The sequence below is a fragment of the Oncorhynchus mykiss genome, chromosome 8 (assembly GCF_057628025.1).
Source record: "Oncorhynchus mykiss isolate SJ-2025 chromosome 8, ASM5762802v1, whole genome shotgun sequence".
Classification (NCBI taxonomy): Eukaryota; Metazoa; Chordata; class Actinopteri; order Salmoniformes; family Salmonidae; genus Oncorhynchus; species Oncorhynchus mykiss.
Window position 1 is genome coordinate 89,322,501 of NC_143029.1, and position 27,598 is coordinate 89,350,098.

General features: G+C 44.4%; 1 pseudogene across 1 annotated transcript in view; it reads left to right on the forward strand.

Moving 5' to 3' along the window:
* Positions 1-27,598, forward strand: part of LOC110530822 (receptor-type tyrosine-protein phosphatase mu-like) — a 583,690-nt pseudogene that overhangs the window by 203,560 nt on the left and 352,532 nt on the right. The window contains exons 7-8 of the transcript XR_016482710.1: positions 24,271-24,383; positions 24,832-25,012. The product of XR_016482710.1 is annotated as a receptor-type tyrosine-protein phosphatase mu-like (transcript). The remainder of the gene's footprint in view (positions 1-24,270; positions 24,384-24,831; positions 25,013-27,598) is intronic.

The following is a 27,598-nucleotide window of genomic DNA, read 5'->3' on the forward strand; positions in this document are numbered from 1 at the left end:
ATAAACCCCTCTATGTAGACTATATGTCCATCATGGAACATAGACCATGTAGACTATATGTCCATCATGGAACATAGACCATGTAGACTATATGTCCATCATGGAACATAGACCATGTAGACTATATGTCCATCATGGAACATAAACCTCTCTATGTAGACTATATGTCCATCAAGGAACATAAACCATGTAGACTATATGTCCATCATGGAACATAAACCTCTCTATGTAGACTATATGTCCATCATGGAACATAGACCATGTAGACTATATGTCCATCATGGAACATAAACCATGTAGACTATATGTCCATCATGGAACATAAACCCCTCCATGTAGACTATATGTCCATCATGGAACATAAACCTCTCTATGTAGACTATATGTCCATCAAGGAACATAAACCATGTAGACTATATGTCCATCATGGAACATAAACCATGTAGACTATATGTCCATCATGGAACATAAACCATGTAGACTATATGTCCATCATGGAACATAAACCCCTCCATGTAGACTATATGTCCATCATGGAACATAAACCATGTAGACTATATGTCCATCATGGAACATAAACCATGTAGACTATATGTCCATCATGGAACATAAACCTCTCTATGTAGACTATATGTCCATCAAGGAACATAAACCATGTAGACTATATGTCCATCATGGAACATAGACCATGTAGACTATATGTCCATCATGGAACATAAACCATGTAGACTATATGTCCATCATGGAACATAAACCTCTCTATGTAGACTATATGTCCATCAAGGAACATAAACCATGTAGACTATATGTCCATCATGGAACATAAACCATGTAGACTATATGTCCATCATGGAACATAAACCATGTAGACTATATGTCCATCATGGAACATAAACCCCTCCATGTAGACTATATGTCCATCATGGAACATAAACCATGTAGACTATATGTCCATCATGGAACATAAACCATGTAGACTATATGTCCATCATGGAACATAAACCTCTCTATGTAGACTATATGTCCATCAAGGAACATAAACCATGTAGACTATATGTCCATCATGGAACATAAACCATGTAGACTATATGTCCATCATGGAACATAAACCATGTAGACTATATGTCCATCATGGAACATAAACCTCTCTATGTAGACTATATGTCCATCATGGAACATAGACCATGTAGACTATATGTCCATCATGGAACATAAACCATGTAGACTATATGTCCATCATGGAACATAAACCATGTAGACTATATGTCCATCATGGAACATAAACCATGTAGACTATATGTCCATCATGGAACATAAACCATTTAGACTATATGTACATCATGGAACATAAACCATGTAGACTATATGTCCATCATGGAATATAAACCATGTAGACTATATGTCCATCATGGAACATAATCCCCTCCTTGTAGACTATATGTACATCATGGAACATAAACCATGTAGACTATATGTCCATCATGGAACATAAACCCCTCCATGTAGACTTTAGGTCCATCATGGAACATAAACCATGTAGACTATATGTCCATCATGGAACATAAACCCCTCCATGTAGACTATAGGTCCATCATGGAACATAAACCCCTCCATGTAGACTATAGGTCCATCATGGAACATAAACCCCTCCATGTAGACTATATGTCCATCATGGAACATAAACCCCTCCATGTAGAGCATTCAGAAAGTATTCAGACCCCTTAACTTTTTCCACACTTTGTTTCATTACAGCCTTATTCTAAAATGGATGAAATAAAAATAATGTTGCTCATCAATCTACACACAATACCCCATAATGACAAGGCAAAAACAGTTTAAAAAAAGAGATTGTTGATAAGTTATTACAAATTAAAAACTGAATTACCTTTATTTCCTGATCATTTTTAAATGGAAGAAGCACTCAGGACCTCAGACTGGGGCGAAGGTTCACATTCCAACAGAATGACGACCCTAAGCACACAGCCAAGACAAAGCAGGAGTGGCTTCAGGGACAAGGCTATGAATGTCTTTGAGTGGCCCAGCCAGAGCCTGGACTTGAACCCGATCGAACATCTCTGGAGAGACCTGAAAATAGCTGTGCAGCAACGCTCCCCATCCTACCTGACAGAGCTGGATGGGAGAAACTCCCCAAATACAGGTGTGCCAAGCTTGTAGCGTTATGCTCAAGAAGACTTGAGGCTGTAAATGCTGCCAAAGGTGCTTCAACACAGTACAGGGGCTGAATAGTAAAAACCTGTTTTTGGTTCACCATTATGGGGTATTGTGTGTAGATTGATGAGGGTTTTAATAAGTCAAGGGATCTTACTACTTTCCGAATGCATTTTTGTCTGACTGAGATTTACTGTCAGGGCCCAGGTCTGTCAGGGCCCAGGTCTGTCAGGGCCCAGGTCTGTCATAGCCCAGTTCTGTCAGGGCCCAGGTCTGTCATAGCCCAGGTCTGTCTTGGCCCAGGTCTGTCAGGGCCCAGGTCTGTCATGGCCCAGGTCTGTCAGGGCCCAGGTCTGTCAGGGCCCAGGTCTGTCATAGCCCAGGTCTGTCAGGGCCCAGGTCTGTCAGGGCCCAGGTCTGACAGAATCTGTGCAGAATATCTAGGTGCTGCTGTTAGCCCTCCTTGGTTGGGGACAGAAGCACCAGATCATCAGCAAACAGTAGACATTCGATTCAGATTCTAGTAGGGTGAGGACGGGTGCTGCAGACTGTTCATTGATATACATGTTGAAGAGGGAGGGGCTCGTGTTCTATCCCTCTCTCTCCCCATGTTGAAGAGGGAGGGGCTCGTGTTCTATCCCTGTCTCACTCCATGTTGAAGAGGGAGGGGCTCGTGTTCTATCCCTGTCTCACTCCATGTTGAAGAGGGAGGGGCTCGTGTTATATCCCTGTCTCACTCCATGTTGAAGAGGGAGGGGCTCGTGTTATATCCCTGTCTCACCCCACGTTGAAGAAGGAGGGGCTCGTGTTCTATCCCTGTCTCTCCCCACGGCCCTGTGGAAAGAGATGTGTTTGTCTTTTGCCATTTTTAACTTCACACTTGTTGTTTGTGTAAATGGATTTTATAATGCGGTATGTTTTTCCCCCAACACCATCAATTTGTATAACACACCCTCATGCCAAATTGAGTCAAAAGCTTTTTTGAAATCAACGAACATGAGAAGATTTTGACTTTGTTTTGGTTTGTTTGTCAATTAGGGTGTGCAGGGTGAATACATGGTCTGTCGTACGGTAATTTGGTAAAAAGCCAATTTAACACTTGCTCAGTACATTGTTTTTACTGAGGAAATGTACGAGTCTGCTGTTAATGATAATGCAGAGGATTTTCCCAAGGTTGCTGTTGATGCAAATCCAACGATAGTTATTGAGGACAAATTTGTCTCCACTTTTGTGGATTGGGGTGATCAGTCCTTGCTTCCATATATTGGGGAAGAAGCCAGAGCTAAGGATGATGTTAAAGAGTTTTAGTATAGCCAATTGGAATTTGTTGTCTGTATATTTTATAATTTCATTGAGGGATACCATCAACACCACAGGACTTTTTGGGTTGGAGGGTTTAGGGTTGGAGGGTTTGTATTTTGTCCTGTAGTTCATTCAATGTAATTTGATAATCAAGTGGGTTCTGATAGTTTTTAATAATTGATTCGAAGATTTGTATTTGATCATGTATATGTTTTTTGCAAAAGATTGGAGAAGTGGTTAATCCATACATCTCCATTTTGGATAGATAACTCTTCGTGTTGTTGTTTGTTTAGTGTTTAGTGTCCAATTTTCCCAGAAGTGGTTTGAGTCTATGGATTCTTCAATTACATTGAGCTGATTTCTGACGTTCTGTTCCTTCTTTTTCCGTAGTGTATTTCTGTATTGTTTTAGTGATTCACCATAGTGAAGGCGTAGACTCAGGTTTTCTGGGTCTCTATGTTTTTGGTTGAATAGGTTTCTCAATTTCTTTCTTAGGTTTTTGAATTCTTAGTTTAACCATTTGCCATTGTTGTTAATTTTCTTAGGTTGTCTGCTTGACATTTATGGATTTGAAGCTGAGAGGTGAAATACACTGTTCAGGTTTTCTACTGCCAAGTTTACACCTTCACTATTACAGTGAAACGTTTTGTCCAGGAAATTGTCTAAAAGGGATTGAATTTGTTGTTGCCTAATAGTTTTCTTTCCATCTATAGCATTTCTTAATATTACTAAGTTCCTTTGGCTTTGATGCCTCATGATTGAGTATTGCTCTTTTCAAGTAGACTGTGATTTTGCTGTGGTCTGATAGGGGTATCAGTGGGCTGACTGTGAACCCTCTGAGACTCTGAGTTGAGGTCAGTGATAAAGTAGTCTACAGTACTACTGTCAAGGGATGAGCTGTAAGTGTACCTACCGTAAGAGTCTGGTTCTTGTTCAGTTCTGGTATTTAGGTCGCCACAGACTAGTACATGTCCCTGGGCCTGGAAATGGTTTATCTCCCCCTCCAGGATGGAGAAGCTGTCATTGTTAAAGTATGGGGATTCTATTGGTGGGATATAGGTAGCACACAGGAGGACATTTTTCTCTGTTGAGATCATTTCCTTATTAATTTCTAGCCAGATGTAAAATGTTCCTGTTTTGACTAATTTAATAGAGTGGGTTGGTTAGGTCTGTTCTATACCAAATGAGCATACCCCCTGAGTCCCTTCCCTGTTTCACACCTGGTAGTTTGGTGGATGGGGACTACCAGCTCTCTGTAACCTAGAGGACAACCAGTGGGTCCATCTCCTCTATACCACCCACCTGGTAGTGTGGTGGATGGGACTACCAGCTCTCTGTAACCTAGAGGACAACCAGTGGGTCCATCTCCTCTATACCACCCACCTGGTAGTGTGGTGGATGGGACTACCAGCTCTCTGTAACCTAGAGGGCAACCAGTGGGTCCATCTCCTCTATACCACCCACCTGGTAGTGTGGTGGATGGGACTATCAGCTCTCTGTAACCTAGAGGACAACCAGTGGGTCTGTCTCCTCTATACCAGGTTTCACACCTGGTAGTTTGGTGGATGGGACTACCAGCTCTCTGTAACCTAGAGGGCAACCAGTGGGTCTGTCTCCTCTATACCAGGTTTCACACCTGGTAGTGTGGTGGATGGGACTACCAGCTCTCTGTAACCTAGAGGACAACCAGTGGGTCTGTCTCCTCTATACCAGGTTTCACACCTGGTAGTTTGGTGGATGGGGACTACCAGCTCTCTGTAACCTAGAGGGCAATCAGTGGGTCCATCTCCTCTATACCACCCACCTGGTAGTGTGGTGGATGGGACTACCAACTCTCTGTAACCTAGAGGACAACCAGTGGGTCTGTCTCCTCTATACCACCCACCTGGTAGTGTGGTGGATGGGACTACCAGCTCTCTGTAACCTAGAGGGCAATCAGTGGGTCCATCTCCTCTATACCACCCACCTGGTAGTGTGGTGGATGGGACTACCAGCTCTCTGTAACCTAGAGGGCAATCAGTATGTCCATCTCCTCTATACCATCCACCTGGTAGTGTGGTGGATGGGACTACCAGCTCTCTGTAACCTAGAGGACAACCAGTGGGTCCGTCTCCTTTATACCATGTTTCTTGCAGGATGACAATGTCGGTATTTCCAATTTCTTTGATGAAATCTGGGTTCCTGCACTTTAGGCCAAAGGCAGATGACCTCTGACCTTGTATATTCCAGGATGAGATAGTAAAGCTTTGTGTTCCCGAATGTCTAGTGGTGTTTTTGGGTAGTTTAGGCTCAGGCCATCACAGTAGGTGTGAGCAGAGAGTGTTGAGCATTTGACACATGCCTCTTAGGTCTCTCTCTCTCTCTCTCTCTCTCTCTCTCTCTCTGTCTGTCTCTCTCTCTGTCTCTCTCTCTCTCTCTCTCTCTCTCTCTCTCTGTCTGTCTCTCTCTCTGTCTCTCTCTGTCTCTCTCTCTCTCTCTCTCTGTCTGTCTCTCTCTGTCTCTGTTTCTGTATCTGTCTCTCTCTCTCTCTCTCTCTCTCTCTGTCTGTCTCTCTCTCTGTCTCTCTCTGTCTCTCTCTCTCTCTCTCTCTCTCTGTCTGTCTCTCTCTGTCTCTGTTTCTGTATCTGTCTCTCTCTCTCTCTCTCTCTCTCTCTCTCTCTCTCTCTGTCTCTCTCTATCGCCTTCATTATTATACACTGTCGTTCCTTCACTATGCCATGAGGAGACTAAAGGGCTGATTATCTAGGATAATCACTTCTGCTTCCCCATGCCAATGTTCTGTTAGATTAATACGCATGCATGCATACGTGGAAGTGCTTTGCCCTTACAGGCCTACTTCCAGAGAATCCAACACCACAACACATCTCATCCACAGACCTGCTCTCCTGTAGTGCAGTCTGTAGATTTTCAAAGGGGGATAATTACTCTCTCCCTAGTCTTTGCTGTCTTTGTGTCTCACCCTGGTTCGAACTACCTGGAGTCCCAGCGCGCCTCACAGCGTGACTCTGTGCTAGCTGACTAACGCTCAGTGTGGTGTGTCACCACTAATGAGAAGAGCCAGAGAAAATCAAAGCAGTCAAGCTCATAATTTCTCCCTGTCCTCTCCCCTCCCTCCCCTCCCTGTCTTCACCCCTGGGGTTCGTCCCAGATCGCACCCTATTCCCTATATAATGCACAACTTTTGACCAGAGCCAATAGGGCACTATGGGCCCTGATGAAAAGGTAGTGCACTACGATGTGGAAAGGGTGCTCTTTGGGATACCCTCCTGTCCTGTCTGAGAAGAGATGAGGAGAGGATCAATTCTTCATGCTGCCGGACCAATTAGGAGTCAGAGAGACGTAACGAGGACCTCTTGCATGTCAACAACACACTCAGAATACATACCAAATGGCACCCTCTTCCCTATTTAGTGCACTAAATCTGACCAGGGCTCTTTGGCCCACAGGGTGTCATTTGAGACACTTCTCCAGATTCAGACTGTATGTAAGACTCACTGGATGTTGACAGGGAGTAAACGAAATGCAGGGGTTCGGTAACTAACAACTGAACTGTCGGCAGCCAGACTCAGTCAGTCGATGATGACGATGATGATGAAGGAGGGGTTCGGTAACTAACAACTGAACTGTCGGCAACCAGACTCAGTCAGACTCAGTCTATGATGATGATGATGATGAAGGAGGGGTTCGGTAACTAACAACTGAACTGTCGGCAGCCAGACTCAGTCAGTCGATGATGATGATGATGATGATGATGAAGTAGGGGTTCGGTAATTAACAACTGAACTGTCGGCAGCCAGACTCAGTCAGTCGATGATGATGATGATTATGAAGAAGGAGGGGTTCGGTAACTAACAACTGAACTGTCGGCAGCCAGACTCAGTCAGTCGATGATGATGATGATGATGATGATGAAGGAGGGGTTCGGTAACTAACAACTGAACTGTCGGCAGCCAGACTCAGTCAGCCGATGATGATGATGAAGGCGGGTTCAACTGACACCACAATAGAGAAACAACCTACATCTTATCAAGAGACATGCACACACCTGTTGTTGCAACCTGGACTCAAGTGTAGATGTAATATAGTCAATGTAAATTTGTTTCCCTCCATTTAGTATGATATGTTACGATTTACAATTTATATAATATGTTATGAATTGCCATTCGGTAATATAAGTTACACATTTGCAATAAGTATGATATGTTAAAAATTCCTATTTGTTGTGGCTAGGTGGCTAATGCTAATCTAAGCTAGGTGGTTAACATTAGCTAGGCTAGGAGTTAGGGTTAGGGGTTAAGCTTAGGGTTAAGGTTAGGGTTAGGGTTAGTGGAAGGGTTAGCTAACATGCTAAGTAGTTGCAAAGTACCCGAAAAGTAATTAGTAGTTACTAATAAACTAAAATGGTAAAGTTGTCCATTTTATTTATTTTTTAAAATTTATTTCACCTTTATTTAACCAGGTAGGCAAGTTGAGAACAAGTTCTCATTTACAGTTGCGACCTGTCATGGCCATGATGAGATACGCCTACCCCTCCACCCCAACAAACCAACTTCCTTTCAATTTTATCTTAAGTAGGGAAAGTGGGATATATACCTGGTCATTTATACAACTGAATGCCTTCAACTGAAATGTATCTTCCTCATTTAACCCAACACCTCTGAATCAGAGAGGAAACAGTGTGTTAATTGCCTTGCTCAGGGGCAGACCTATAGATGTTTACCTTGTCAGCTCAGGTGTTCATTCAAGCTCTAACCACCAGGTTACCAGCTGCTCCAATTAACCTTCTGTCTTAATAACCAAAACGTAACATACACTCATTTGAGTGTCCCGGAATTATGTTACGTCTAGTCTATGAGACCAGGCTGGATGTTGTCAGGGAGACTCAGTGGATATAATCAGATAATGAAGGGGTGTTTGGTAGCTATAGGTCTAACTAACTGACACCACAACAGAGCAACCTTTTGCATCTTAACAAGAGATTGTAAGGGATTCAGTGGATGTTGTTACAGAATGGAGGACTGGGTAACTAACAGAATGGAGGACTGGGTAACTAACAGAATGGAGGACACTGGGTAACTAACAGAATGGAGGACACTGGGTAACTAACAGAATGGAGGACTGGGTAACTAACAGAACGGAGGACTGGGTAACTAACAGAATGTTGTTACAGAATGGAGGACTGGGTAACTAACAGAATGTTGTTACAGAATGGAGGACTGGGTAACTAACAGAATGTTGTTACCGAATGGAGGACTGGGTAACTAACAGAATGGAGGACTGGGTAACTAACAGAATGGAGGACTGGGTAACTAACAGAATGGAGGACTGGGTAACTAACAGAATGGAGGACTGGGTAACTAACAGAATGGTGGACTGGGTAACCAACAGAATGGAGGACTGGGTAACTAACAGAATGGAGGACTGGGTAACTAACAGAATGTTGTTACAGAATGGAGGACTGGGTAACTAACAGAATATTGTTACAGAATGGAGGACTGGGTAACTAACAGAATGGAGGACTGGGTAACTAACAGAATGGAGGACTGGGTAACTAACAGAATGGAGGATTGGGTAACTAACAGAATGGAGGACTGGGTAACTAACAGAATGGAGGACTGGGTAACTAACAGAATGGAGGACTGGGTAACTAACAGAATGGAGGACTGGGTAACTAACAGAATGGAGGACTGGGTAACTAACAGAATGGAGGACTGGGTAACTAACAGAATGGAGGACTGGGTAACTAACAGAATGGAGGACTGGGTAACTAACAGAATGTTGTTACAGAATGGAGGACTGGGTAACTAACAGAATGTTGTTACCGAATGGAGGACTGGGTAACTAACAGAATGGAGGACTGGGTAACTAACAGAATGGAGGACTGGGTAACTAACAGAATGGAGGACTGGGTAACTAACAGAATGGAGGACTGGGTAACTAACAGAATGGTGGACTGGGTAACCAACAGAATGGAGGACTGGGTAACTAACAGAATGGAGGACTGGGTAACTAACAGAATGTTGTTACAGAATGGAGGACTGGGTAACTAACAGAATATTGTTACAGAATGGAGGACTGGGTAACTAACAGAATGGAGGACTGGGTAACTAACAGAATGGAGGACTGGGTAACTAACAGAATGGAGGACTGGGTAACTAACAGAATGGAGGACTGGGTAACTAACAGAATGGAGGACTGGGTAACTAACAGAATGGAGGACTGGGTAACTAACAGAATGGAGGACTGGGTAACTAACAGAATGGAGGACTGGGTAACTAACAGAATGGAGGACTGGGTAACTAACAGAATGGAGGACTGGGTAACTAACAGAATGGAGGACTGGGTAACTAACAGAATGGAGGACTGGGTAACTAACAGAATGGAGGACTGGGTAACTAACAGAATGGAGGACTGGGTAACTAACAGGATGGAGGACTGGGTAACTAACAGGATGGAGGACTGGGTAACTAACAGAATGGAGGACTGGGTAACTAACAGAATGTTGTTACAGAATGGAGGACTAGGTAACTGACAGGCAGGTCAACAGTACTTCCTACTGCCTCCAAGATAAGAACCATACTGGGTGGATACTATCAGCTTCTTCTCAGTGACTGCCAGCACAACAGAGTGGCAACAGCCTTTTGTTTGATATCTGTGGAATACGGTGGATGGGAAGGGAATGTGTGTGTGTGTGTGTGTGTGTGTGTGTGTGTGTGTGTGTGTGTGTGTGTGTGTGTGTGTGTGTGTGTGTGTGTGTGTGTGTGTGTGTGTGTGTGTGTGTGTGTGTGTGTGTGTGTGTGTGTTCATACGTTCCTGGCAGGTGCTGTGGTATTTAGAGGACAGCTGTCGCCGTGCCGGCTGGCTGCCTGGTCAACATCACTGTGGCAACAGCTGCTCGCTGACCCTGGCGTATGGGGATGTCCGCTCTCATATGGCACACACACACACATACACATACACACACACACATACATACACACACTAACATACATACACTAACACACCCACATACACACACACACACACACACACACTAACATACATACACTAACACACACACATACACACACACACACTAACATACGTACACTAACACACACACATACACACACACACACTAACATACATACACTAACACACACACATACACACCCTTGTGTATAGTTGTGCATTCTCAGCTGCGTCCTATCCCTCTTTCTGGGCAGCCAACTGGGGTTCAATTTTACCCCTTCGATGTTGTCTCTAAACCTTCTGAGGATTAAACTGCTGACAAACTGAGCTATTAACATCTTTACAGTTCCACAGCCTCTTAACAGTTCTAGAACCCATCCTTATAGTTCCACAGCCTCTTAACAGTTCTAGAACCCATCTTTATAGTTCCACAGCCTCTTAACAGTTCTAGAACCCATCTTTATAGTTCCACAGCCTCTTAACAGTTCTAGAACCCATCTTTATAGTTCCACAGCCTCTTAACAGTTCTAGAACCCATCTTTATAGTTCCACTGCCTATCTTTACTGTTCTAGAACCCATCTTTATAGTTCCACAGCCTCTTAACAGTTCTATAACCCATCTTTATAGTTCCACAGCCTCTTAACAGTTCTAGAACCCATCTTTATAGTTCCACAGCCTCTTAACAGTTCTAGATCCCATCTTTACAGTTCCACAGCCTCTTAACAGTTCTATAACTAATATTTACAGTTCCACTGCCTATCTTTACTGTTCTAGTACTCATTTTTACAGTTCCACAGCCTCTTAACAGTTCTAGAACCCATCTTTATAGTTCCACTGCCTATCTTTACTGTTCTAGAACCCATCTTTATAGTTCCACAGCCTCTTAACAGTTCTATAACCCATCTTTATAGTTCCACAGCCTCTTAACAGTTCTAGAACCCATCTTTATAGTTCCACAGCCTCTTAACAGTTCTAGAACCCATCTTTACAGTTCCACAGCCTCTTAACAGTTCTATAACTCATTTTTACAGTTCCACAGCCTCTTAACAGTTCTATAACCCATCTTTATAGTTCCACAGCCTCTTAACAGTTCTAGAACCCATCTTTATAGTTCCACAGCCTCTTAACAGTTCTAGAACCCATCTTTATAGTTCCACAGCCTCTTAACAATTCTATAACTAATATTTACAGTTCCACTGCCTATCTTTACTGTTCTAGAACTCATTTTTACAGTTCCACAGCCTCTTAACAGTTCTAGAACACATCTTTACAGTTCCACAACCTCTTAATAGTTCAAGATCCCATATTTACAGATCCACAGCCTCTTAATAGTTCTAGAACCCATCTTTACAGTTCCACAACCTCTTAACAGTTCTAGAACCCATCTTTATAGTTCCACAGCCTCTAAACAGTTCTAGAACCCATCTTTATAGTTCCACAGCCTCTTAACAGTTCTATAACCCATCTTTATAGTTCCACAGCCTCTTAACAGTTCTAGAACCCATCTTTATAGTTCCACAGCCTCTTAACAGTTCTAGATCCCATCTTTACAGTTCCACAGCCTCTTAACAGTTCTATAACTAATATTTACAGTTCCACTGCCTATCTTTACTGTTCTAGTACTCATTTTTACAGTTCCACAGCCTCTTAACAGTTCTAGAACCCATCTTTATAGTTCCACTGCCTATCTTTACTGTTCTAGAACCCATCTTTATAGTTCCACAGCCTCTTAACAGTTCTATAACCCATCTTTATAGTTCCACAGCCTCTTAACAGTTCTAGAACCCATCTTTATAGTTCCACAGCCTCTTAACAGTTCTAGAACCCATCTTTACAGTTCCACAGCCTCTTAACAGTTCTATAACTCATTTTTACAGTTCCACAGCCTCTTAACAGTTCTATAACCCATCTTTATAGTTCCACAGCCTCTTAACAGTTCTAGAACCCATCTTTATAGTTCCACAGCCTCTTAACAGTTCTAGAACCCATCTTTATAGTTCCACAGCCTCTTAACAATTCTATAACTAATATTTACAGTTCCACTGCCTATCTTTACTGTTCTAGAACTCATTTTTACAGTTCCACAGCCTCTTAACAGTTCTAGAACACATCTTTACAGTTCCACAACCTCTTAATAGTTCAAGATCCCATATTTACAGATCCACAGCCTCTTAATAGTTCTAGAACCCATCTTTACAGTTCCACAACCTCTTAACAGTTCTAGAACCCATCTTTATAGTTCCACAGCCTCTAAACAGTTCTAGAACCCATCTTTATAGTTCCACAGCCTCTTAACAGTTCTAGAACCCATCTTTATAGTTCCACAGCCTCTTAACAGTTCTAGAACCCATCTTTATATTTCCACAGCCTCTTAACAGTTCTAGAACCCATCTTTATAGTTCCACAGCCTCTTAACAGTTCTAGAACCCATCTTTATAGTTCCACAGCCTCTTAACAGTTCTAGAACCCATCTTTATAGTTCCACTAACTATCTTTACTGTTCTAGAACCCATCTTTATAGTTCCACAGCCTCTTAACAGTTCTTTAACCCATCTTTATAGTTCCACAGCCTCTTAACAGTTCTAGAACCCATCTTTATAGTTCCACAGCCTCTTAACAGTTCTAGAACCCATCTTTACAGTTCCACAGCCTCTTAACAGTTCTATAACTAATATTTACAGTTCCACTGCCTATCTTTACTCTTCTAGAACTCATTTTTACATTTCCACAGCCTCTTAACAGTTCTAGAACCCATCTTTATAGTTCCACAGCCTCTTAACAGTTCTAGAACCCATCTTTACAGTTCCACAGCCTCTTAACAGTTCTATAACTAATATTTACAGTTCCACTGCCTATCTTTACTGTTCTAGAACCCATCTTTACAGTTCCACTGCCTATCTTTACTGTTCTAGAACTCATTTTTACAGATCCACAGCCTCTTAACAGTTCTAGAACCCATATTTACAGTTCCACAACCTCTTAATAGTTCTAGAACCCATTTTTACAGTTCCACAGCCTCTTAATAGTTCTAGAACCCATATTTACAGTTCCACGGCCTGTCTTAACTGTTCTAGAACCCATATTTACAGTTCAACTGCCTCTTAGTAGTTCTAGAAACCATCTTCACAGTTCCACGGCCTATCTTAACTGTTCTAGAACCCATATTTACAGTTCCACAACCTCTTAACAGCTCTAGAACCAATCTTTACAGATCCACACCCCATCTTAACAGCTCTAGAACCCATCTTTACAGATCCACACCCCATCTTAACAGTTCTAGAACCCATCTTTACAGTTCCACGGCCTCTTAACAGTTCTAGAACCCATCTTTACAGATCCACACCCCATCTTAACAGTTCTAGAACCCACTGCTACTGTACATACAGGCCTACAGGGTCCGGTAACTATAGTAACAGTATGTTTAAAACTCCATGACATACATTAAGTGTTTTATAGAGGGCTGTAGGGCATAACTGCTACTGTATATACAAGCCTACAGTAACTATGGTAACAGTATGTTTAAAACTCCATGACATACCTTAGGTGTTTTATAGAGGGCTGTAGGGCATACATCAAGTCCCAAATGGCACCCTATTCCCTAAATAGTGCACTACTTTTGACCAGGGCCCATACGGTTCTGGTGCCATTTTGACTCAACCTAGTTGTGGTGTATTATCCTGGATTTCTTCACTGACCCATTGACACCGACAAGACAACACTGATGGATGGATAGAATCCACCAGACAACACTGATGGATGGATAGAATCCACAAGACAACACTGATGGATAGATAGAATCCACCAGACAACACTGATGGATGGATAGAATCCACAAGACAACACTGATGGATAGATAGAATCCACCAGACAACACTGATGGATAGATAGAATCCACCAGACAACACTGATGGATAGATAGAATCCACCAGACAACACTGATGGATAGATAGAATCCACCAGACAACACTGATGGATAGATAGAATCCACAAGACAACACTGATGGATAGATAGAATCCACCAGACAACACTGATGGATAGATAGAATCCACCAGACAACACTGATGGATAGATAGAATCCACCAGACAACACTGATGGATAGATAGAATCTACCAGACAACACTGATGGATAGATAGAATCCACCAGACAACACTGATGGATAGATAGAATCCACCAGACAACACTGATGGATGGATAGAATCCACCAGACAACACTGATGGATAGATAGAATCCACCAGACAACACTGATGGATAGATAGAATCCACCAGACAACACTGATGGATAGATAGAATCCACCAGACAACACTGATGGATAGATAGAATCCACCAGACAACACTGATGGATGGATAGAATCCACCAGACAACACTGATGGATAGATAGAATCCACCAGACAACACTGATGGATAGATAGAATCCACCAGACAACACTGATGGATAGATAGAATCCACCAGACAACACTGATGGATAGATAGAATCCACCAGACAACACTGATGGATAGATAGAATCCACCAGACAACACTGATGGATAGATAGAATCCACCAGACAACACTGATGGATAGATAGAATCCACCAGACAACACTGATGGATAGATAGAATCCACAAGACAACACTGATGGATAGATAGAATCCACCAGACAACACTGATGGATAGATAGAATCCACAAGACAACACTGATGGATAGATAGAATCCACCAGACAACACTGATGGATGGATAGAATCCACCAGACAACACTGATGGATAGATAGAATCCACCAGACAACACTGATGGATAGATAGAATCCACCAGACAACACTGATGGATAGATAGAATCCACCAGACAACACTGATGGATAGATAGAATCCACCAGACAACACTGATGGATAGATAGAATCCACCAGACAACACTGATGGATGGATAGAATCCACCAGACAACACTGATGGATAGATAGAATCCACCAGACAACACTGATGGATAGATAGAATCCACCAGACAACACTGATGGATAGATAGAATCCACCAGACAACACTGATGGATAGATAGAATCCACCAGACAACACTGATGGATAGATAGAATCCACCAGACAACACTGATGGATGGATAGAATCCACCAGACAACACTGATGGATAGATAGAATCCACCAGACAACACTGATGGATAGATAGAATCTACCAGACAACACTGATGGATAGATAGAATCTACCAGACAACACTGATGGATGGATATAATCTACCAGACAACACTGATGGATGGATAGAATCTACCAGACAACACTGATGGATAGATAGAATCTACCAGACAACACTGATGGATAGATAGAATCTACCAGACAACACTGATGGATGGATAGAATCCACCAGACAACACTGATGGATGGATAGAATCCACCAGACAACACTGATGGATGGATAGAATCCACCAGACAACACTGATGGATAGATAGAATCCACCAGACAACACTGATGGATAGATAGAATCCACCAGACAACACTGATGGATAGATAGAATCCACCAGACAACACTGATGGATAGATAGAATCCACCAGACAACACTGATGGATAGATAGAATCCACCAGACAACACTGATGGATGGATAGAATCCACCAGACAACACTGATGGATAGATAGAATCCACCAGACAACACTGATGGATGGATAGAATCCACCAGACAACACTGATGGATAGATAGAATTCACCAGACAACACTGATGGATAGATAGAATCCACCAGACAACACTGATGGATAGATAGAATCCACCAGACAACACTGATGGATATATAGAATCCACCAGACAACACTGATGGATAGATAGAATCTACCAGACAACACTGATGGATAGATAGAATCCACCAGACAACACTGATGGATAGATAGAATCCACCAGACAACACTGATGGATGGATAGAATCCACCAGACAACACTGATGGATAGATAGAATCCACCAGACAACACTGATGGATGGATAGAATCCACCAGACAACACTGATGGATAGATAGAATCCACCAGACAACACTGATGGATAGATAGAATCCACCAGACAACACTGATGGATGGATAGAATCCACCAGACAACACTGATGGATAGATAGAATCCACCAGACAACACTGATGGATAGATAGAATCCACCAGACAACACTGATGGATGGATAGAATCCACCAGATAACACTGATGGATGGATAGAATCCACCAGATAACACTGATGGATAGATAGAATCCACCAGACAACACTGATGGATGTATAGAATTCACAAGACAACACTGATGGATAGATAGAATCCACCAGACAACACTGATGGATGGATAGAATCCACCAGACAACACTGATGGATAGATAGAATCCACCAGACAACACTGATGGATAGATAGAATCCACCAGACAACACTGATGGATAGATAGAATCCACCAGACAACACTGATGGATAGATAGAATCCACCAGACAACACTGATGGATGGATAGAATTCACAAGACAACACTGATGGATGGATAGAATCTACCAGACAACACTGATGGATGGATAGAATCCACCAGACAACACTGATGGATGGATAGAATCCACCAGACAACACTGATGGATGGATAGAATCCACCAGACAACACTGATGGATAGATAGAATCCACCAGACAACACTGATGGATAGATAGAATCCACCAGACAACACTGATGGATAGATAGAATCCACCAGACAACACTGATGGATGGATAGAATTCACAAGACAACACTGATGGATGGATAGAATTCACAAGACAACACTGATGGATAGATAGAATCTACCAGACAACACTGATGGATAGATATAATCCACCAGACAACACTGATGGATAGATAGAATCCACCAGACAACACTGATGGATGGATAGAATTCACAAGACAACACTGATGGATCGATAGAATCTACCAGACAACACTGATGGATGGATAGAATCCACCAGACAACACTGATGGATAGATAGAATCCACAAGACAACACTGATGGATAGATTGAATCCACCAGACAACACTGATGGATAGATAGAATCTACCAGACAACACTGATGGATAGATAGAATCCACCAGACAACACTGATGGATAGATAGAATCCACAAGACAACACTGATGGGTAGATAGAATCCACAAGACAACACTGATGGATAGATAGAATCCACAAGACAACACTGATGGATGGATAGAATCTACCAGACAACACTGATGGATGGATAGAATCCACCAGACAACACTGATGGATAGATATAATCTACCAGACAACACTGATGGATAGATAGAATCCACAAGATGCTTCAGGACTTACGGCAGGTGGCTCATATCTCTTTTCCTGACTAGTTAACAGAGTGACACAGAAAGCCCTCACCGTTTCATAGAGTTTCCCCCTAATAGGGCTTGGTCCATGTTAACAAGCCTGTACATGGTACCTATAGCTCGTATTGACTAATTGGCCCTGTGACTGTTTGTGACAGAGTGACTGTGAGTCACCATGTATGAACACTGTGGTGTCCTCGCTCATAGCAGGTGTCCTGGAATATACCTGTGGGGGTGGTGTGATTAGCCGTTGGTGTCCTCGCTCATAGCATGTGTCCTGGACTATACCTGATTGGCTAGGTGACTGACGGGCTGGTTATTTATATAGTCTTAATTAACAATACATAGGCATTATAACAGGCATTATAACAGACATTATAACAGGCATTATAACAGACATTATAACAGACATTATAACAGACATTATAACAGACATTATAACAGGCATTATAACAGACTTTATAACATACATTAATACAGACACTATAACAGGCATTATAACAGACATTATAACCGGCATTATAACAGACATTATAACAGACACTATAACAGGCATTATAACAGACATTATAACAGGCAGTATAACAGGCATTATAACAGACATTATAACAGACACTATAACAGGCATTATAACAGGCATTATAACAGGCAGTATAACAGGCATTACAACAGACATTATAACAGACACTATAACAGGCATTATAACAGACATTATAACAGACGTTATAACAGACATTATAACAGACATTATAACAGGCATTATAACAGACATTATAACAGGCATTATAACAGGCATTATAACATACATTATAACAGACATTATAACAGACATAACAGGCATTATAACATACATTATAACAGGCATTATAACAGACATTATAACAGACACTATAACAGGCATTATAACAGACATTATAACAGGCATTATAACAGGCATTATAACATACATCATAACATACATTATAACAGACATTATAACAGACATAACAGGCATTATAACAGACATTATAACAGGCATTATAACATACATTATAACATACATTATAACAGGCATTATAACAGACATAACAGGCATTATAACAGACATTATAACAGGCATTATAACAGGCATTATAACAGGCATTATAACATACATTATAACATACATTATAACAGGCATTATAACATACATTATAACAAACATTATAACAGACATAACAGGCATTATAACATACATTATAACAGGCATTATAACAGGCATTATAGCAGGCATTTTAACACGGTTAATATAATAGAAAAGTGTTTGTTCTTTCTTCCAGGTAGCCTTTATAAATACTACCGGACTAAATGATTCATATGTCCATGCCAATCCAGAGTTAACTCTGGAAAACAGTTTTTACAGCTCAGTCTACAACGGGTTTAAATATTCCCATGTTAAAAATGTAATCTTCAGATTACAATATAAAAATCAATGCTGTAAATTATACTTCAGATTCATTACCTAAACACACCATGGACTTAATCAACACAACAAACCCCGTTTAATTAAAATGAACCATATGCCGTCTGGTTGGCATAAATCTCCCTTTAACAGATAGCTGATTTACCCCCAATATCTCAGGGGGGGGGGGCTATTCCTATTGAATAAACAGCATGTTAAGTTTCATCCGAGACCCCCCCCCCCCCACCACCACCACCATTCCCAGTGCCCTCTTCTCCCCTCAGTGGCTTACACCACCAGACTGGTTCAGTGTGTGAGAGACTGAGGGGAGAAGCGTGTGGATTAGCTGGTTCGTTTGAGGTGATGTTTGACTCGCAGGGTGGAAGCCTGGTGGAATCTGGGGATTACATGGGGGATACAGACCTAGTGGCCCAGGTCAGAGTGGGACGACCATCTGTAAGCTAAGGACCAGTCACCATTACTCACGGTCTCTCTGTTACCCGGTCACTAACACTCCAGAGTAGTGCACTACATGGGTAGAGTAGTGAACTACATGGGTAGAGTAGTGAACTACATGGGTAGAGTAGTGAACTACATGGGTAGAGTAGTGGGTAGAGTAGTGAACTACATGGGTAGAGTAGTGGGTAGAGTAGTGAACTACATGGGTAGAGTAGTGAACTACATGGGTAGAGTAGTGGGTAGAGTAGTGCACTACATGGGTAGAGTAGTGGGTAGAGTAGTGAACTACATGGGTAGAGTAGTGGGTAGAGTAGTGCACTACATGGGTAGAGTAGTGGGTAGAGTAGTGAACTACATGGGTAGAGTAGTGGGTAGAGTAGTGCACTACATGGGTAGAGTAGTGGGTAGAGTAGTGAACTACATGGGTAGAGTAGTGGGTAGAGTAGTGCACTACATGGGTAGAGTAGTGGGTAGAGTAGTGAACTACATGGGTAGAGTAGTGGGTAGAGTAGTGAACTACATGGGTAGAGTAGTGGGTAGAGTAGTGCACTACATGGGTAGAGTAGTGGGTAGAGTAGTGAACTACATGGGTAGAGTAGTGGGTAGAGTAGTGCACTACATGGGTAGAGTAGTGGGTAGAGTAGTGAACTACATGGGTAGAGTAGTGGGTAGAGTAGTGCACTACATGGGTAGAGTAGTGGGTAGAGTAGTGAACTACATGGGTAGAGTAGTGGGTAGAGTAGTGCACTACATGGGTAGAGTAGTGGGTAGAGTAGTGAACTACATGGGTAGAGTAGTGGGTAGAGTAGTGCACTACATGGGTAGAGTAGTGGGTAGAGTAGTGAACTACATGGGTAGAGTAGTGGGTAGAGTAGTGCACTACATGGGTAGAGTAGTGGGTAGAGTAGTGAACTACATGGGTAGAGTGGTGAACTACATGGGTAGAGTAGTAGGTAGAGTAGTGCACTACATGAGTAGAGTCGTGTGTCAGAAAGCATCATTTTGGACTGAGCCCTTCCTCTTAAGTAATATGTCTGGAAGTCTCTCCATGACAACCCCACACAGCCCAGTGAAGCAGCTAATAGCATCAGTCTGTTACGTGTGTGTCTCATTAGAGCCAGTCAGACAGGCTGCTGGGACCAGGACCAGTGTTGTACGTGACAAAGGAAGATGCCTAAGCATTGCCCTGCTTTTGTACCATTGGCTGTTGAAAGAAACTTAGACAAAGAAACTTAATTATGAGACAAGATCATACGTCTCTTTGTATGTTATGGATAGTGAATCATGTATTTGTGTCCTGGAACTCCCTCCCAACTGTGTTAATGATGGCTATTTTGGCAACAGACAACAACAGACACAAAACCTTTGAGATACAGAATGAGGAGTGACTCACTTTTCTGTGAAATAGACAGAATTGATCTAGTTACTCTCACACGCACTCAACACGCACGCACGTACGCACGCACGCACGCACTTACACGCACACACACACACACACACACACACACACACACACACACACACACACACGCACACACACACACACACACACACACACACACACACACACACACACACACACACAGAGACAGACAGTCCGGCCTCACAGAGCACCTAATTGAACGGTTAGGGCTCAGAGGGCAGCTCTATACATCACTGTTCTTGTAGACGGAGACACACACACACACACACACACAGACAGGGGCTCAGAGGGCAGCTCTATACATCAGATCAGTGGTATTGAGTAAAAAACAGTAAATACAGTTAAACAGTAAAAAAATATAAATAAATAACTAAATACACTTTAAAATGACTAAAACCAAAGTGGAAACGGTGTAGAAGTGATAATGGCCATACACTCATACAGTTTCTGGACCATGTCCACTTCGCTAACAATCACCTTCATTAAGGGAGCATTACAGCTGGACAGTCAGGGAGCATTACAGCTGGACAGTCAGGGAGCATTACAGCTGGACAGTCAGGGAGCATTACAGCTGGACAGTCAGGGAGCATTACAGCTGGACAGTCAGGGAGTATTACAACTGGACAGTCAGGGAGTATTACAGATGGACAGTCAGGGAGCATTACAGCTGGACAGTCAGGGAGCATTACAGCTGGACAGTCAGGGAGCATTAAAGCTGGACAGTCAGGGTTCATTACAGCTGGACAGTCAGGGAGCATTAAAGCTGGACAGTCAGGGAGCATTACAGCTGGACAGTCAGGGAGCATTACAGCTGGACAGTCAGGGAGCATTACATCTGGACAGTCAGGGAGCATTACAGCTGGACAGTCAGGGAGCATTACAGCTGGACAGTCAGGGAGCATTACAGCTGGACAGTCAGGGAGCATTACAGCTGGACAGTCAGGGAGCATTACAGCTGGACAGTCAGGGAGTATTACAGCTGGACAGTCAGGGAGCATTACAGCTGGACAGTCAGGGAGCATTAAAGCTGGACAGTCAGGGAGCATTACAGCTGGACAGTCAGGGAGCATTACAGCTGGACAGTCAGGGAGCATTACAGCTGGACAGTCAGGGAGCATTACAGCTGGACAGTCAGGGAGCATTACAGCTGGACAGTCAGGGAGCATTACAGCTGGACAGTCAGGGAGCATTACAGCTGGACAGTCAGGGAGCATTAAAGCTGGACAGTCAGGGTTCATTACAGCTGGACAGTCAGGGAGCATTAAAGCTGGACAGTCAGGGAGCATTACAGCTGGACAGTCAGGGAGCATTACAGCTGGACAGTCAGGGAGCATTACAGCTGGACAGTCAGGGAGCATTACAGCTGGACAGTCAGGGAGCATTACAGCTGGACAGTCAGGGAGCATTACAGCTGGACAGTCAGGGAGCATTACAGCTGGACAGTCAGGGAGCATTACAGCTGGACAGTCAGGGAGCATTACAGCTGGACAGTCAGGGAGCATTACAGCTGGACAGTCAGGGAGCATTACAGCTGGACAGTCAGGGAGCATTAAAGCTGGACAGTCAGGGTTCATTACAGCTGGACAGTCAGGGAGCATTAAAGCTGGACAGTCAGGGAGCATTACAGCTGGACAGTCAGGGAGCATTACAGCTGGACAGTCAGGGAGCATTACATCTGGACAGTCAGGGAGCATTACAGCTGGACAGTCAGGGAGCATTACAGCTGGACAGTCAGGGAGCATTACAGCTGGACAGTCAGGGAGCATTACAGCTGGACAGTCAGGGAGCATTACAGCTGGACAGTCAGGGAGCATTACAGCTGGACAGTCAGGGAGCATTACAGCTGGACAGTCAGGGAGCATTACAGCTGGACAGTCAGGGAGCATTACAGCTGGACAGTCAGGGAGCATTACAGCTGGACAGTCAGGGAGCATTACAGCTGGACAGTCAGGGAGCATTACAGCTGGACAGTCAGGGAGCATTAAAGCTGGACAGTCAGGGAGCATTACAGCTGGACAGTCAGGGAGCATTACAGCTGGACAGTCAGGGAGCATTAAAGCTGGACAGTCAGGGACCATTACAGCTGGACAGTCAGGGAGCATTACAACTGGACAGTCAGGGAGCATTACAGCTGGACAGTCAGGGAGCATTACAGCTGGACAGTCAGGGAGCATTACAGCTGGACAGTCAGGGAGCATTACAGCTGGACAGTCAGGGAGCATTACAGCTGGACAGTCAGGGAGCATTACAGCTGGACAGTCAGGGAGCATTACAGCTGGACAGTCAGGGAGCATTAAAGCTGGACAGTCAGGGAGCATTACAGCTGGACAGTCAGGGAGCATTAAAGCTGGACAGTCAGGGAGCATTAAAGCTGGACAGTCAGGGAACATTCCCAAAACGATGGCTAGGTGGCGAGGATGCAACCCCCCGGGGAAACATTTGTTTGGTATATGTGGAGACAGTCTGTACCCAACACGGTCTGTACCCAAGACGGTCTGTACCCAAGACAGTCTGTACCCACGACACTTTGTGCCAAAGACACTGTACCCAAGACGGTCTGTACCCAAGACGGTCTGTACCCAAGACACTTTGTGCCAAAGACACTATACCCACGACTTTGTACCCAAGACAGTCTGTACCCAAGACACTTTGTACCCAAGACACTGTACCCAAGAAACTCTGTACCCAAGACAGTCTGTACCCAAGACAGTCTGTATCCAATACACTCTGTACCCAATACACTCTGTACCCAATACACTCTGTACCCACGGCTTTGTACCCAAGACAGTCTGTACCCAAGACCGTCTGTACCCAAGACCGTCTGTACCCAAGACAGTCTGTACCCAAGACCGTCTGTACCCAAGACAGTCTGTACCCATGACCGTCTGTACCCAAGACAGTCTGTACCCAAGAGACTTTACACCCAAGACACTGTACCCAAGACACATGTACTCAAGGGCAACAGCCCTACACATTTCTGAATCTACGTCTTTCAACCTAGTATTGTGTTCTTCTGTGTTACTGTTTCCCCGTTTTCATCCATTCCCTGTCATTTTTCTACACTTATCTTATTGTAGTGAAAGGGAGTCACATCTCTCTCCTCGTTTCTTCTCCTCTGTTCCACTATTACTATAAGTAGTGATTGTAGTGAAAGGGAGTCACGTCTCTCTCCTCGTTTCTTCTTCTCTGTTCCACTATTACTATAAGTATGAGTTATAGATCTTCACTCTTCTTCTGACCCCAGAGCCTCCGGTGCCCATCGCTCCCCCGCAGCTGACAGCGGTCGGCGCCACCTACATGTGGATCCAACTCAACGCTAACTCCATCAACGGAGACGGGCCAATCATCGACCGAGAGGTATTTCTATTTACTCGATTGGTTTATTGGTAGAAAACACATTTGGCCACGTCCCAGAATGCACCTTCATTCTCTATACAGTGTACTACTCCAATATGTCTTCCGTCAGACGTAGTGGCACCATCTGGAGTGCCGTAAACGATCATCTGATGTGTCGTTCCACAACAGTGTTTATAGTAATGTTTTCCAATCCTGGTCCTGGGAACCATAAGGGACGCCATTTTGTTTTTTTACGCCATTTTGTTTTTTTACGCCATTTTGTTTTTTTAGTTTTTGCATGAATTCCATTTATTAAATACTTGATGATGAGTGACTTAGTTAAATCAAAAGTGTATTAGCGCCATGGTGGTAATAAGTAGAACTGTGAACCTCTTTGTTGTCCTCAGCACCTGGATTCAGTAGCCCTGGTGTGTATATATACGGTAACTAACTTCCAACCTTAACCCAGGTGGAGTACCGTACCGTGTCAGGGACCATGTATGACCTGCAGCCTGTGGACAAGACCACCCATAAGATTGGTCACCTGACACCAGACACAGACTATGAGATCAGTGTGCTGTTGACCAGGCCCCTGGATGGAGGGACTGGGGCCCCCGGGCCTCCTCTCAGGGCCAGGACCAAGTGTGCTGGTGAGTCCTGAAGAAAGTTATATGCTAAACACACACACACGTAACCTGTACCCCGTACCCCATAACTGGTAGACCATACCACGTTACCCGTACCCCATAACCGGTAGTCTGTACCACATTACCCGTACCCCATAACCGGTAGGCCGTACCACATTACCCGTACCCCATAACCGGTAGGCCGTACCACATTACCCGTACCCCATTACCAGTAGTCCATAACACATTACCCGTACCCCTAACCTGTACCCCGTACCCCATAACCGGTAGGCCGTACCACATTACCCGTACCCCATAACCGGTAGTCCATACCACGTTACCCGCACCCCTAACCTGTACCCCGTACCCCATAACCGGTAGCTCGTACCACGTAACCCGTAAACCGTACCTGTAACCCGTACCTGTAACCCGTACCCCGTAATCCGTACCACGTACCCCATACCCCGTAACCCGTACCCCGTAACCCATAACCCGTAACCCGTATCCCGTAACCCATAACCAATAACCCGTAACCCATAACCCGTAACCCATAACCCGTAACCCATACCCCGTAACCCGTATCCCGTAACCCATAACCAATAACCCGTAACCCATACCCCGTAACCCGTATCCCGTAACCCATAACCAATAACCCGTAACCCATAACCCGTAACCCATAACCCGTAACCCATAACCAATAACCCATAACCCATAACCCATACCCCGCAACCCATAACCCATAACCCGTAACCCATAACCTATAACCCATAACCCATAACCCATAACCCATAACCCATAACCCGTAACTCAAAACCCATAACCCATAACCCATAACCCGTAACTCATAACCCATAACCCATAACCCCACTCAAGGTCAGAACCAAGTATGATGTTGAGTCCTACCTCACACAGTTACATAAATAGAGATGTTGGTACCGTTATGAATTGAGATCTATGCATGGTAACTTTCTCCTAACCAAAACAACACTGAACTTGTCAGGTTTTTGAAGGAGGCGATCTCAATCATTTAATGGATCTTACTTTTAACCAAGAGTTCTGTTATTGTTTGTGTATTGTGTTGACGTTATGACGGCTGTCTGTTGTCAATCAGAGTGTCTACTTCAACAGCAACAGAGAACATCTGGTGTTATGGGTACTAACATTGTCACTTTAACGCAGGCATTAGCAGGGACGCCTTATATGTACACAAACAGTATGAAGACCCTTAATGATACAAATTGCCCTTCTCACAACATTAACCCTGCTAAATACTCTATGAATACCGTACTACAAGAACACAAGGCTGCCTCCCCAATGACACTCTATTCTCTACACAGAGACCTGGTCAAAAATAGTGCACTATATAGGGAATAGAGTGTCATTTGGGACACAGGTCCAGCTCTACTTAGAGTAGGAAACAAACCCACAGCCTCAGCACTTTCTAATTCTATTTCCTGTCCAGAGAAGTGAAATGCTGATGGAAATGAGATTTTCCTCCCTCCCGGCAGTGTGTCGTAACCAGGGCCGTAACCAAGGCCCTGACCCCCTTGGTGAAGGTCATTTTCCTGCTTCTCATTTTGGGGCTGTGTGATAGGCTGATGGGGATGGATGGTCGCTACCTGGTTAGCCTTCATAGCGGGGCCTGGCGCTGTAGCTCTCTCTCTCTCTCTCTCGCTCTCACACAGACACACACACCCTCCCTCCCTCCCATCACCCTCTCCCCCTTGCCCCCTTACCCCCTCCCTCCATCCCACCATCTTCTCCCCCTCCACCCCACCACCCCCCCTCCATCCCACCACCTTCTCCCCTCCCTCCATCCCACCATCCTCTCCCCCTCCCTCCATCATCTCCCCCTCCCTCCATCCCAGCATCCTCCCTCCCTCCCTCCCTCCCTCCCTCCCTCCCTCCCTCCCTCCCTCCCTCCCTCCCTCCCTCCCTCCCTCCCTCCCACCTCCTTTTCCCTCTCCATCCTACCACCCTCTCCTCTCCTCCTCCACCCTCCCTCCCTCCCTCCCTCCCTCCCTCCCTCCCTCCCTCCCTCCCTCCATCCCACCTACTTCTCCCTCTCCATCCTACCACCCTCTCCTCTCCTCCTCCATCCCACCACTCTCTCCCCCTCCCTCCATCCTCTCCCCCTCCCTCCATCCCACCATCCTCTCCCCCTCCCTCCCTCCCACCCCCCCTCCATCCCACCACCTTCTCCCCTCCCTCCATCCCACCATCCTCTCCCCCTCCCTCCATCATCTCCCCCTCCCTCCATCCCAGCATCCTCCCTCCCTCCCTCCCTCCCTCCCTCCCTTCCTCCCTCCCTCCCTCCCTCCCTCCCTCCCTCCCTCCCTCCCTCCCACCTCCTTTTCCCTCTCCATCCTACCACCCTCTCCTCTCCTCCTCCACCCTCCCTCCCTCCCTCCCTCCCTCCCACCTCCTTTTCCCTCTCCATCCTACCACCCTCTCCTCTCCTCCTCCATCCTCCCTCCCTCCCTCCCTCCCTCCCTCCCTCCCTCCCTCCCTCCCTCCCTCCCTCCCTCCCTCCCTCCCTCCCTCCATCCCTCCATCCCACCTACTTCTCCCTCTCCATCCTACCACCCTCTTCTCTCCTCCTCCATCCCA